Below are 12,475 nucleotides of genomic sequence, written 5' to 3'. Positions count from 1 at the left end.
AAATACAAAAACAGGCAAAAATCATCGTAGAGTGCCAGAATTCAGGATAGTGGTCACTGTTGAAGGTTAGTGCACAGAAGGAATTGTCTGTAGTATTCCCTTTCTTGGTCTGGATGCTAGGTACTAGGGTGTTTGCAGTCAGTGTGGGCACTATTTGAACTGCATACTTGGTATTAGTGAACCTTTCCATGTTCATTTGATAGGGCAAAGATGGGGACACTCTGAGTAGGAAGGCAGAAATGTCTGCTTTTTAAAATCTGTGTATGAAACTATCAACCTATCTGTCTATCACTTAATGTGCTATCTATAATATGTTTATGACTGTATTGGGGATGTGAAGCATAGTATTTATTTCATTTCTGCTTTTCAGTGACACGTTTTTAAAAATGAATACTTGCAACAGTTTCTGCACTTTCTGCCGTTTCCATTCTTAGATGCAGCCAAACCAGGATTTTCTGCCCTGTATGTTGTTTTTATAATCTAAAGTAGGTCAATATAGCAACTGAAAAAAAATTATGTAAAATTAGAAGTTCTGGTTCAAATTGAAAAGTTTATCTCCAAAACTCAGAAAGACATTTATCATGTAAGTCCTATCTAGAAGTAAATATGTAAAAGGGAGACTTCTGGATCTTAGAGATATAAATAATATTTTATATTCACTTTCATGAATTCAGAAAATCTTTACATACATGCCTAAATTTATACATACATTCACACACAAACACACACGTTATAGAATCTCTGTGTATGCTAGAGAAACAAAGATGAATATGATTTATCATTTCTGATCTTGAACAGCTCCTATTCCAAAAGGAGAGACAGATAAATAAAGAGATAATTATCATATCACAGGGAATCTTAATCTAAAGTTGACTGACCCTTAAGTGGAAAGGGGGGCTTTGGCTGACATCAGTGTTTACATCAAAATATCATATTAGTTTTCCAAAAGGTCATATCATACTGCAAGCAATTCATCTCTCTAGAGCGTAAATACTTTGCCTCATCTTCTCACTGTCGCAACTGGAACACATACACACACAATGGTGAAATTCATTTGAGAAAAATTGGCTCAAATAGGAGAACATCGTTATATATAACTCACAGTAGGCCCACATGTTCACTCATAATTTTGGGTTGTTTTCTCTCTGTTGCTGGCCTACTTCTAAAAGGCTTGCCTAGCTGCTATCTGCACACCTCAGCTAACTAAATCCTGTTTCTATTCCAGTAACTAGTTCGGTTTAACGAGCACAAAATCTGTTTACTGGCAATCGTCGTACCAGTACCCATGTTGGATATTCCTAATAATCAAGACACTCTTAGCCACCGCAAATATACTTTCAAAATTCCTATCAACCCAATACTTTAGCTAGGCATAACCAATCGATCAGTGCTGGCTGATAATATGACACACTGTAGCCAATCCCACCTTCTGGAATTGAGTATGGATTATTTGAGAAAAAATTAGAAGTGGATTGTTTGGTAGACATATTATTTCCATAGTAGAAATTACAGTTTTTGAGTCCATGATGTTTGGGAACATTTTTATCTTTGAGGAATCAGTGTCGTTGACTATTTTCCAAAACTGTGCTGTGTGTCAGGCATGGTGTCAGCTCCTGGAGAGATAAAAATGAATAAGGACATTCCCATGACCTTGAAGAACTAACATTCTCACAAGTGAGACAAATAAGCTAATTGTGAGATGATGATATAGATACTAGGGTATTGATAAGTGTGTGGTACACAACTAACCTTGTCAACAGGCAAAGATTTTATTGAAGTAATTATGGGATACTTTACAGAAGTGGCCCCTAAACTGTCTTGAAAGACATTTGGATTAGAAAATAACAAAAAAAAAAAAGAAAAAAGAAAAAGAAGGGAGTCTAGGATACATGTGGAGGCCAAGGGTGAGTAAGGTCAGTCAAAAATTCAGGGAAACCTGAATGCAAAAGACTCATTTGAGCTCATGGGTTTATATTCAACATAAGACTCGAGAAAAGTCACTCTGTATGAAGCTCTGATTCCACGTCAAAATCGTATTCCAACTTCCTTCTCCTGGACAAGTGGTATTTTTTTCCAGTTGCTGAAAAATTACATTCTACAGCTTTCTTTCTCCAATATTGACAAATGGTTAAATGGAAAGGGAGGTCAAAAAAGAAAATCGATGCAATTTTACACAGTCCTCATTACTAGGTCAACCATGTCTTCTCTGTGCATACTCAAGTTGGTTTCCTTGCTCTGAGTAAGGCTTTTAAAAGGTTACTTGCTGGCTGAACTGTCAGCCCAGGGAAAGAAAAATTAGTTTTCAAAATCTATCTACAGTATGAAAAAAAAAGAGAGTAAAACCACACGTACCACATCTATGGTTCTATTTTTAATTATCATCATTAATGCTAAACCAAACAGGAAACGCTTACTGTCTGGTCATTTCCATTTGAAATAAAAAACTGTACAGATTTATAGCTGGAAGGGTCTTTAGGGATTATCCATGTCAAACATCCTTTCTCCCTTTATTTTGTAAAAATGGAAATTGGTGCACAGAGAAGTCAAGTGGCTTGCGCAAGGTGACAAATTAAGCTAATGGCTGAACCTGAGCTTGGTCCCAGTAGAATGTGCTTAGACGCCCAGGCAGTTGAATCTGCAGAGCAAGGGAGGGTAGTCTATTTTCAATTACAATTTGTTATTCTGTTAAAAAGAAAGCCTTTTAAATTTTAAATAAAGTGTTTATATGGCTATATCATTGTGCCTATTTATTTGTGGCTATCTCTGTGTTTGAGTGTATGCTGGAGTGAAAACGTCTACTTTTTATTATTATTATTATTTTTTAATCAGCATTCTCCAACCCAGTGGTTCTCTAAACTGGCTGCACAGTAAAATGACTTGGGGAACTTTACAAAAATCAATGTCCAGGCTCCACTCCTTAGAAATTCTAATTTAATTGGTCTAGGATAGGATCCTAGCTTCTATATATTTAAAATTCCTAAGGTGATTCTGATGCCAATTCAGGACAGAAAACAACTGCTCTGACCTGGCATCATAATCGGGATTCAGTTGTTCATAAACCTCCCCATATGCATGAGCTATCTATACTGCTAATTATTATTATTATTTTATTTATTTATTTTGAAACAAAGTCTCACTCTTTTGCCCAGGCTGGAATGTGGTGACATGATCTCGGCTCACTGCAACCTCTGCCTGCCTGGTTCCATCAATCCTCCCACGTCATCAGCCTCCAGGGTAGCTGGGACTGCAGGTGTGAGCCACCAGGCCTGGCTAATTTTTCTTTTTTTTTCCTTTTTTTTTTTTTTTTTTTTTTTTTAGAGATAGGGTTTCGCCAGGTTGCCCAGGCTAGTCTCAAACTCCTGAGCTCAAGCAATCTGCCCTCCTTGGCCTCCCAAAGTGCTGGGATTACAGGCATGAGACATTGTGCCAGCCATAAGCTGCTAATTATTTAATGTGTTCCTCCCTTTGGCTAATATTTAACCTAAATAAATTTATCTTCAAATAAAATTTATATGATTACTATAAACTATAAACAATCAACCCTTGCTATAAAATCTGAAATATAAACTAACCAAGACAATATTATTAAAGATTGGCTAAATACTACTGTTAGTCTGAGATTTTGAGCCTGAAGCCAATTTCTTTGTCAAATTTATGAATTAGCACATATTAGGGAAATGGTAAAAAAATAGCCACATAAGACCAAGACATTCCTCTTGAAATAAATGGATAGGTGAGTATAAGAAAATGCTTTCCTAAAAATCTCTGGTATTTTAAAATTGAAAATTACCAGTGATAAATATCCCATACTTTGAGAATCTATGCTTTAACCTGAAGGAAGGAGCAGAGAATTTTGTCTTCGTTTCTAAATCTACAAGCTGACCAGAGCATCCCCTTGTGTCTTGGTCTTTCCTGCTGCTCTCAGCTGGGATACAGGTCACCCTTCACGGCCTCAGGAGGGTGACTCCTCCAAACTTAGTTCCCAGGTTTGATGGCTCCCTCTTTTATGAGGAACCCCATACAAAATAGGGCATGGGGTATCCACTCACCTTACTTCTTTATTTCTCCAGAGTTCATAAAAGTAGCCCACTAGACTAGTCAGGTCTATGCAAATTGCTCTACAGTTGAATTTGAAGAATTCCAAGGAGGATTTGAAGGTCGAATATGAGAAGTCAAGTCTCTAGCAGGTGGCAATATTCTTCAATCTCATAATTGAAGACATTCAATAAAGTAGGTCCTGAATGAGAAGGAGGTGCCACGGATGTCTGTCCTTACTAAAACAGGGACCCCAATAAATCACTCACTATATCCTGAAGTGAGAAATGGCCAAGACATGGCTTATGCCTGTATGTGGATGTGTTAAAGGGAAGAACAATGTGATCTGCTATGCAGAAGGGTGTGTCATGTACATACACATCACAGTCACATTCCTAAAGCTTTTCAGAGGATACATTAATGATTAACTTTTGTACATGAGGAACCCTAGTCAGCTTCATCAATGTAAAATGATCAGACTTGCCTCTTTGTGGCTAAGGCTAATTCGTTTATAACATTAACTATTTTTGTACTGTCTGTGGCTTTTCTTTCCTTTTTGTCTGTGTTGTATTGTTTTATTTTACCTTTCTTTTCTCTTTCTTCTTTGTTTTCACTTTGTTACCTGTCCGGACTTCATGGCTACCTCTCTCATATGCAAGCAAACAATTAACATATGAAATATCTCTATTTATATTTGAAAACAAAAATATATATCCTCACCCCAAAGCCTCTCCTTTCCCTCAACCCCCACTCTGCAAGAAAAATAATCAAACTTCCCAAATCCTTTCCTGTTTACTCCCTTGGAAGCAGGTCTGCAGTGTGAATTCTGCTCAGATAGTCTGCAAGTTTGCCTGTGTCTATGGGACTAATGTTCTCTCGGATTGCAGAAAGAAAGGTGGACAAGGGGAAGCTAGTGGCAGGTCCCACTTATCATGGTGTCTTATCATGTGACCTCATAGCTATATTTCCTTTCAAGCTTCCCACAGGATGAACTAGAGGCCTGCCAGTTCCTCTAAATATTGAACTTAATTAAGTAAATATACTTCACAAGGACACACAGGCTGAACTAATTTTTAAAAAGGGACTAGTCCCACAGTTAGCAATGTATATGCCTCCTCCTTGGTACCATGTTTCTCAATCTTAATTGCACATTATAATCATCTGAAAACAAACACGAATAACTTAGAAGCACTAGAGGTACACAATATTAAATCTGCATATTTAAGACAGCTTAACATGATATGTTTTTAAACCATCATGTGATTTAAATGTGTAACAGGTTTTATACCCACTGTAATTTTAAATTTGTGTGTTAACATTATTATTTAGAGAAGATTTTGTTTTCCTTATTTTTCTATTTTAGTGTTTGGGAGTAATGTATTGATTACCCTTTAATTGGCATTTAGTATTCTCATAGATTCTCAATGAAGAACAGGAGGCAATCTATAATATACATATACATAAAAATATACATATATTTTAAGATCCAACAGTCTCCTCTGTTGTTAAAATGTATGATCTTATGTGATGTGCTTATCCAAATTCAACAAGTATTCTTTTCTCCTTTCCTCTTGGGCTTCAAACACTTAATCCTATTTCATTTTGTGGAAGAAACAAAGTTCCATACATATTTAAAGACTTCACCTATATTGTCCCGCAGTCCTGAACAGCCACACCATCTCCCCCGTCCCCACCATGATCCCTCCACCTACCCCACCGCTGAATGTTCAAAGAGTCATTCTCCAAGTCTCAATCTGAATAGTACCTTTTCGAAGAGTCACCACACATCCTAGTTCTTGATACCATGAAATTTTAAAGCAAGTTTAATATGAGTAACAACAATGTCCCTCTATCACAAGCACCTCACAAAGTGGTTTTATAGATACTTTTTAAGAAAAAGAGGAAAAGAGACAGACAGAGAGACAGAATGAGGAAGAGAGAGAGAGAGAAAAGGAAAGAAGAAAAGAAGAAAGGAAGAGAAAAAATTAAAAGACAGGAAAGAAAAGAAAAAAAAGAAAAGGAAAACAAGCAAGGGTATCAGTGAAATAAGCTATTCTCCTTCGAAACAGAACAATTAAAATGTCTCCTTAATACACATTAAAAACATACTCTAATCTCCAAAAAGTCATCCATCCTGAGAACAGAATGTTTTGGGGAGACAATATTATGCATACATAAATATCCAGATTCTCACACATTTTAAAAATGCAGAAATAGAATCTTTTTTTATACCAACAATGAACTTAGAAGTACATTTGAATGGTAATTAAACATTTTTTAAAATTTCTTCAATCTTTTATTATTCTTGGTCACCTCACCATAACTATTGCTTCTCTTCCCATCCACCCACCCATTCCATAAAAAAATTTTACACTGTACCACATGCCACTCCGTTTATCAGATATTTTGATAACTTTAGCTAACAGTAGCACAATCTATTAGCAAATCTGAGGAAAATAAGAACAGAGAGCAGAAATGTTTGGATTCCCTTTAGGTGGTTAAATGAAGGTGGTAGCATGCTTGTCTAAAACGTGGACAAAGACAAGCCATTTATGAAATATTCGATATATTGCATGGTTCAAATAAAAAATAGAATTCTGATCTTGATGCTGATTCCTAGGCTGGCCAACATACCACTACTGACACATTACTGTAGATGAATGAAAAATGTTTATGGGTTTACGGCAGAGAAATGTCTTTAGCGGATAAAACTCTAAACTAAAATGGGATTATCCTTACCAGTAAATGTAAAACAAAACAGACACCGCTTTCAAGTATTTGTATGTGGGAAAGGAGGGCGATGGTGATTGCCCTGTAAGGACCTGCCTTTGCTAAGGGATGCACAGCTATTAAATGTAGGGCTGCAATTGTGTGAAATATTTTCACTTGGAGAAAGGGCAGGTTTGTGGTGTACAGAAAAGCAGCTCTATTTCTTGTTTCTTATAAAGAAATTGTACCACTAATGCTCTTTCCTCTTTCCCTTTGCCGTCTGCCTCTGAAATCTCCTTATCCTTTTCTGATAGACAGTCACAAATTGAATTACCAAACCAAAAAAAAAGTATTTTTTTTAAACCAAGACACCAAGAACCTGCTATTATCAAACACTGTCTTGCTATTGCCATCTAGTGGCCAGGATACTAACATGCAGTTCTCTGGCCAAATCAAAGACACAAGGTGTCTTCCAAGGAGTTAAGAGTTAGAAAACGAGAAACTACAGAGATTCAATGAAACTGATGTCTTCAAGGAGTTAAGAGTTAGAAAATGAGAAACTGCAGAGATTCAAAGAAACTATGTAGGTCTCTGTTGCCCTCCTTCTACTGAATGGCATCACTTGATCTGGAATATATATATATATATATGTTTTAATCTAGAAAAATCATATATATGTATATATGTGTATACGTATGTATATGTATATATATGAAACAGTATTTGTAGACTTACAAAATAGCACATAGTAGGGTCCCCTGCCTAATAAATTCATGATATGCACTATAATATAATATACAGTGATACAGTGTCATAAATTATTTTAAAAATTCTAGGAGGCCATATGCCCAAACATTGCTTATGATAGCAGTAATAAGACTATCTGAGCCTGTTATTTTTTCATACGTATAACTGCCTCACCACCTCTCACTTTAGCCTCATCTTGACTTTTCCCTCCTTTCATCCTACCCCTGCATCCACCTATGTATTTATAAATTTGTCAATTCAAGTTTAACGACCAGTATCTTGCCTAGGTAAAAAAAATCCTGATTCTCTCTTGACAACTGAAAAATATGCATTATTTTTCTTAAAATTCTAAATCCTCCATATAACCTTAACCATGATCCCAAGACTGGCATGCCCTTACACACAGGAGGCTATAGAGCGAGGCTTCTCAACAGTGCCACTATTGGCATATCAAGAGAGGTAAGCCTCCACAGTGATGACAGTGGTGATGATGGTGGGGCTAGCCTTTGCACTACAAGTGCTAGGGATGGTTGGCAGCATCCATAGCATCAAACCACTAGATGCCAGTAACATGCTTGCTCTCACACCAGTGAGACAACCACATCATGTCACCAGGTGTTACCACATGCCTTTGGGAAGACAGAGTGGGGAGATCACTCATCACTGTTTTAGAACCATTGCTGTTAAGAACCAATCTTCTGGCTATGTTCATAATACATCCCGTTCTGTCTCTTATTTTCCAAACTCTCCTTGACTTTTTGCTCATGTCTTTCTCTCATATTAATTGCAGAAACACTTCAAATTTCTGAAGATCCATAAATGCCCATAGCTCTTTAATAATGTTTAATCTTTGATTTTATATTCTTGGAATAATTTAATCTCCCTTATTAGACAATCGCTACCATGTGACCCAAAACAAAGCATCCCCCCTTTTTTTCTATAAATCTGCATTTCCCAAATTTATTCCATGGAGCTCTGGCACTAGCTGTTTGATATTTGTAAATGTGGTGCTTGTGCATGTGTGCACACGTGTGTGCATGTATTTGTGTGTGTGTAAAGATTTTTACAGTGGCTCATGCCTGTAATTCCAGCACTTTGGGAGGCCAAGGCAGGTGGATCACCTGAGGTCAGGGGTTCGAGACCAGCCTGACAAACACGGTGAAACCCCTTCTCTACTAAAAATACAAACATTAGCTGGGCATGGTGGCAGGCACCTATAATCCCAGCTACTGGGCAGGCTGAGGCAGAAGAATCACTTGAACCCGGGAGTCAGAGATTGAGGTGAGGTGAACTGATATCAAGCCATTGCATTCCAGCATAGGCGACAGAGTAAGACTCTAAGAGATTTTTAGTCAAAGTTGAAAAAGTAGCAAACAATATCCCCAACATGGATTTTCACAATTTACAATAATTAGCATAACAAAGACTATAGAAGTTCTTTAGTAAAGATGGGGTTTCACCATATTGGCCAGGCTGGTCTTGAACTCCTGACCTTGTGATCCTCCTGCCTCAGCCTCCCAAAGTGCTGCAATTACAGGCGTGAGCCACCGTGCCTGGCCTGATATTTAACTATTTTAATAAATAAAAAAAATGATTGAAGAACTTAGCTATGTCAAAGTGTCCTTCAGGCCGATCCTTCTCCTCTTGGCTTTTGAAGGGTCATTATAGGGCCTTTTCATTTAGGCTCATGTTAATTTCTGTTTGATGACAGTAAGGTGTTACTCAACAAGAAACTACCGACCTACTTTGGAACGGTGTCTGCAGCGTGCAAGGGGGATTCTGGAGTTAGAAGTGAACTGGAAAAAGAGAATAAATGGAATATGAAAGGATAGAGGGCCCCTCACAGAGGGCTCCTCACATTGTATGGTGGTTAAAAAGGACTGGGAACGGTATCCAGATAAATTGTTGATGATTAAACTCTGACTAAGTATGAGTTAACATTGGAAAAACACTTTACTTTTCCAGAAAAGTTGCATCAAGTATATACTGAATGGTTTGGAATGGTTTAATTACTCAACTTTTCTGTGGTCTGACCGTAAATTAGATGCTGAGAGGGTTGAGATGGGAGTCTAGCTTGCGCGAGTGATTTTGGACTTCTTCTTGGTTATATTTTCATGCTTTTGGCCTTTATGAAGCACCAAATGGGTATATTCTGTGCTTGCAATAGGCAACTACTTAAATGAAATTAAATATTTCTTGTGGGCCTATATTAGATTTAGGGGTTGTGGATAGGGGGAGTCACACAGGATAATTCTTAACTGGAAGAAGAATACCAGAAAAACAGCTACTTTTATCTTCTGTTATTTACATCACTCCATTTAGATGTGCAACCTCCATTTCTTATCAATGCTTATTCTAAAAAGACTGTGTTTAGCTAATAATATTAAAATCGAAGATACTAATGCTAGCTTAAAGGAAGACTTTTTCTTAAGTCAAATTAAGGCTAAAATTTTAAGCTGCAGGGGAATATTACTTTATGGTGAATTCTCAAAATAAATAGGGAAAACATTTTTCCAAGGTAGGAACATTATAATTTACCTTGTCAGACTAGGAGTTGTAACACAGGAAGGAAATCGCTCTCTATTTTGTGTTTGTTTAAGATCCAACCCTTGTTTTTATTTCCACCCAAGGATTTAGAAAATAGGACACAATACGTTTGTGGTGTCACATGCAATTATTACCCTAGTGAATTGCTAATGAGGCAACTCCAGCTCCAAAGCAGCGTTTTAAATAAAACCCAAGAATACATCACATCTTCACAAATTGCTTTTATAAATTAACAAATACATACACATGCATACAAAAATGGGAATGTATTCTGCAAACAAGCCCTGAGCACGCACCACACGTAAACTAAGTTAAGCACTAAAGATGAGGCAAACAGAAAGTTTTATGGTCTTAGTAGTCACAGAGCTCATTAGTGCAGGGATAGACATAGGACATCACACTAGATTATTGAAGTAAGGAGAAAAATTCTGTTTTAAAGGGATAAGCATAGAGGTGGGGGCAAGACAGGTAGAGTCAGAAGAGTAAGTGATCAGTTCCCACAGATGGGTCATGCTGGTATTTGAAGGAGTACCAGGATTTTCATAGGCAAAAGAGGAAAAAGAATATCTCAGATAAAGGAAATAGAACAAAAGCAGGCAGTTGGAAAAGAGATCGGGAAGAAGGAGACCCTCTCTGTGAGGCCACAGGTTGCCAGAGGTTATTATGAAAGGTAGAGCTAGAGAGTAAGTTTTGCCATTGAAATTACCTGAAGAAATGTTCACAATTTTAGTTAAAGGTGGTCCATATACTTTTGTAACTGAGTATTAATAGAAGTCCCTGTCTGAACCAGTTATAAAATAATAAAAGGAGAAATTACAACAGATTATATCTCAAAATTTTTAATGTTAAGAATCCGTTTGATCACATCTCATTTAACAGATACAAAAAATTAGGTGGACAAGCAAAATTCAGATCAGGGATCTAGCACAAACTCTTGATAAGACTCTACAGCAGTGCTGGCCAATAGAAATAAAATGCAAGACAATAACCTGAGCCATATATACAATTTTAATTTTTCTATTAGCAACATTAGAAGTTTAAAAGGAAGGAAAATTAATTTAACAGTATAATTTACTCACAAAGATACCTAAAACACTATCTTTATACATTAAATCAATATAAAATTGAGATAGTTCACATTATTTTTTCAATTTCAGCTACATTACTTAGATCTAGAAATTTAGTATTTTACACTAAAAGAATGTCTAGATTTGAACTGGTCACATTTCATATATTTAATAACCACATGTGGCTATTGACAAACACATGTGGCTATTGACTACCACATTGAACAGCACAGCTTTAGAGCAATGATTCTCAAAGTTGGTTCTTATTCCAAGAGGACCAACAACACCTGAGAACTTTCTAGACGTGAACATCCTTGAGTCATACTCCAAAATTATTCAATCAGAAGTAGTTGGTGATGCGAATACGGTTTGGCAATTTCATGTTCAAAAAGCTCTCCTGGACGTTCTGATGCACACTTAATGTGATACGATGGCAGACCTGGGAACAGAAAGTGTGTTCTGTTTTGGACACACCAGATGGACAGGGCCACCTGGTCCATCAATATCTACATCACTTAGGAGCTTGTGAGCAGCAAGCCACCCAGGTGCCAAGGCAAGAGACCGAAGGCAAAAGCTGTTCCAGTATAATAAAGAAAATATATACAATAAGAATAGTTATACTAGAAATAGATTATAGATATGATTACATATGAATATTATTAATCATTAGTTTGTAGCATTACTCTTTATTCCAAATTATAATAATCTTTGTTCTACAATTATAACCTAGGAAAAAACAGGCCATACAGAGATAGGAGCTGAAGGGACATGGTGAAAAGTGACCAGAAGACAAGAGTGTGAACCCTCTTGTCATGCCCGGACAGGGCCACTGGAGGCTCCTTGGTCTAGCGGTAATGCCAGTGCCTGGGAAGGCACCAGTTACTTAGCAGACCGGGAAAGGCAGTCTCCCTTTGACGTGGAGAGTTAGAGAAGACTCTGCTCCACCACCTCTTGTGGAAGGCCTGACATGAGTCAGGCCCGCCCGCAGCCATCTGGAGGCCTAAACGTTGCCCTGTGATGCTGTGCTTCAGCGGTCACACTCCTGGTCCACTTTCATGTTCCGCCCTGTACACCTGGCTCCACCTTCTAGATAGCAGTAGCAGAATTAGTGAAAGTATTAAAGTCTTTGATCTGTCTGAGAAATACATAGAAGAAATACATAGAAGAAATAATGACGTAAGCTGTCCCCTCTCTCTCTCCGCCTCGGCTACCAAATAGGGAAGGGCCCCCTGTCCGGTGGACACGTGACTTGCGTGACCTTACCCATCATTGGAGAAGACTCACACTCCTTACCCTGCCCTCTTGCCTGCAGCCAGGCATACAGGACCACTACGGGTCTCCGCGTCTTGGTGGCAGTGGTCCTCCGGGCC

This window comes from Hylobates moloch, unplaced genomic scaffold, assembly GCF_009828535.3.
Source record: "Hylobates moloch isolate HMO894 unplaced genomic scaffold, HMol_V3 SCAFFOLD_6, whole genome shotgun sequence".
Classification (NCBI taxonomy): Eukaryota; Metazoa; Chordata; class Mammalia; order Primates; family Hylobatidae; genus Hylobates; species Hylobates moloch.
Note: the sequence above shows the minus strand (reverse complement) of the source record.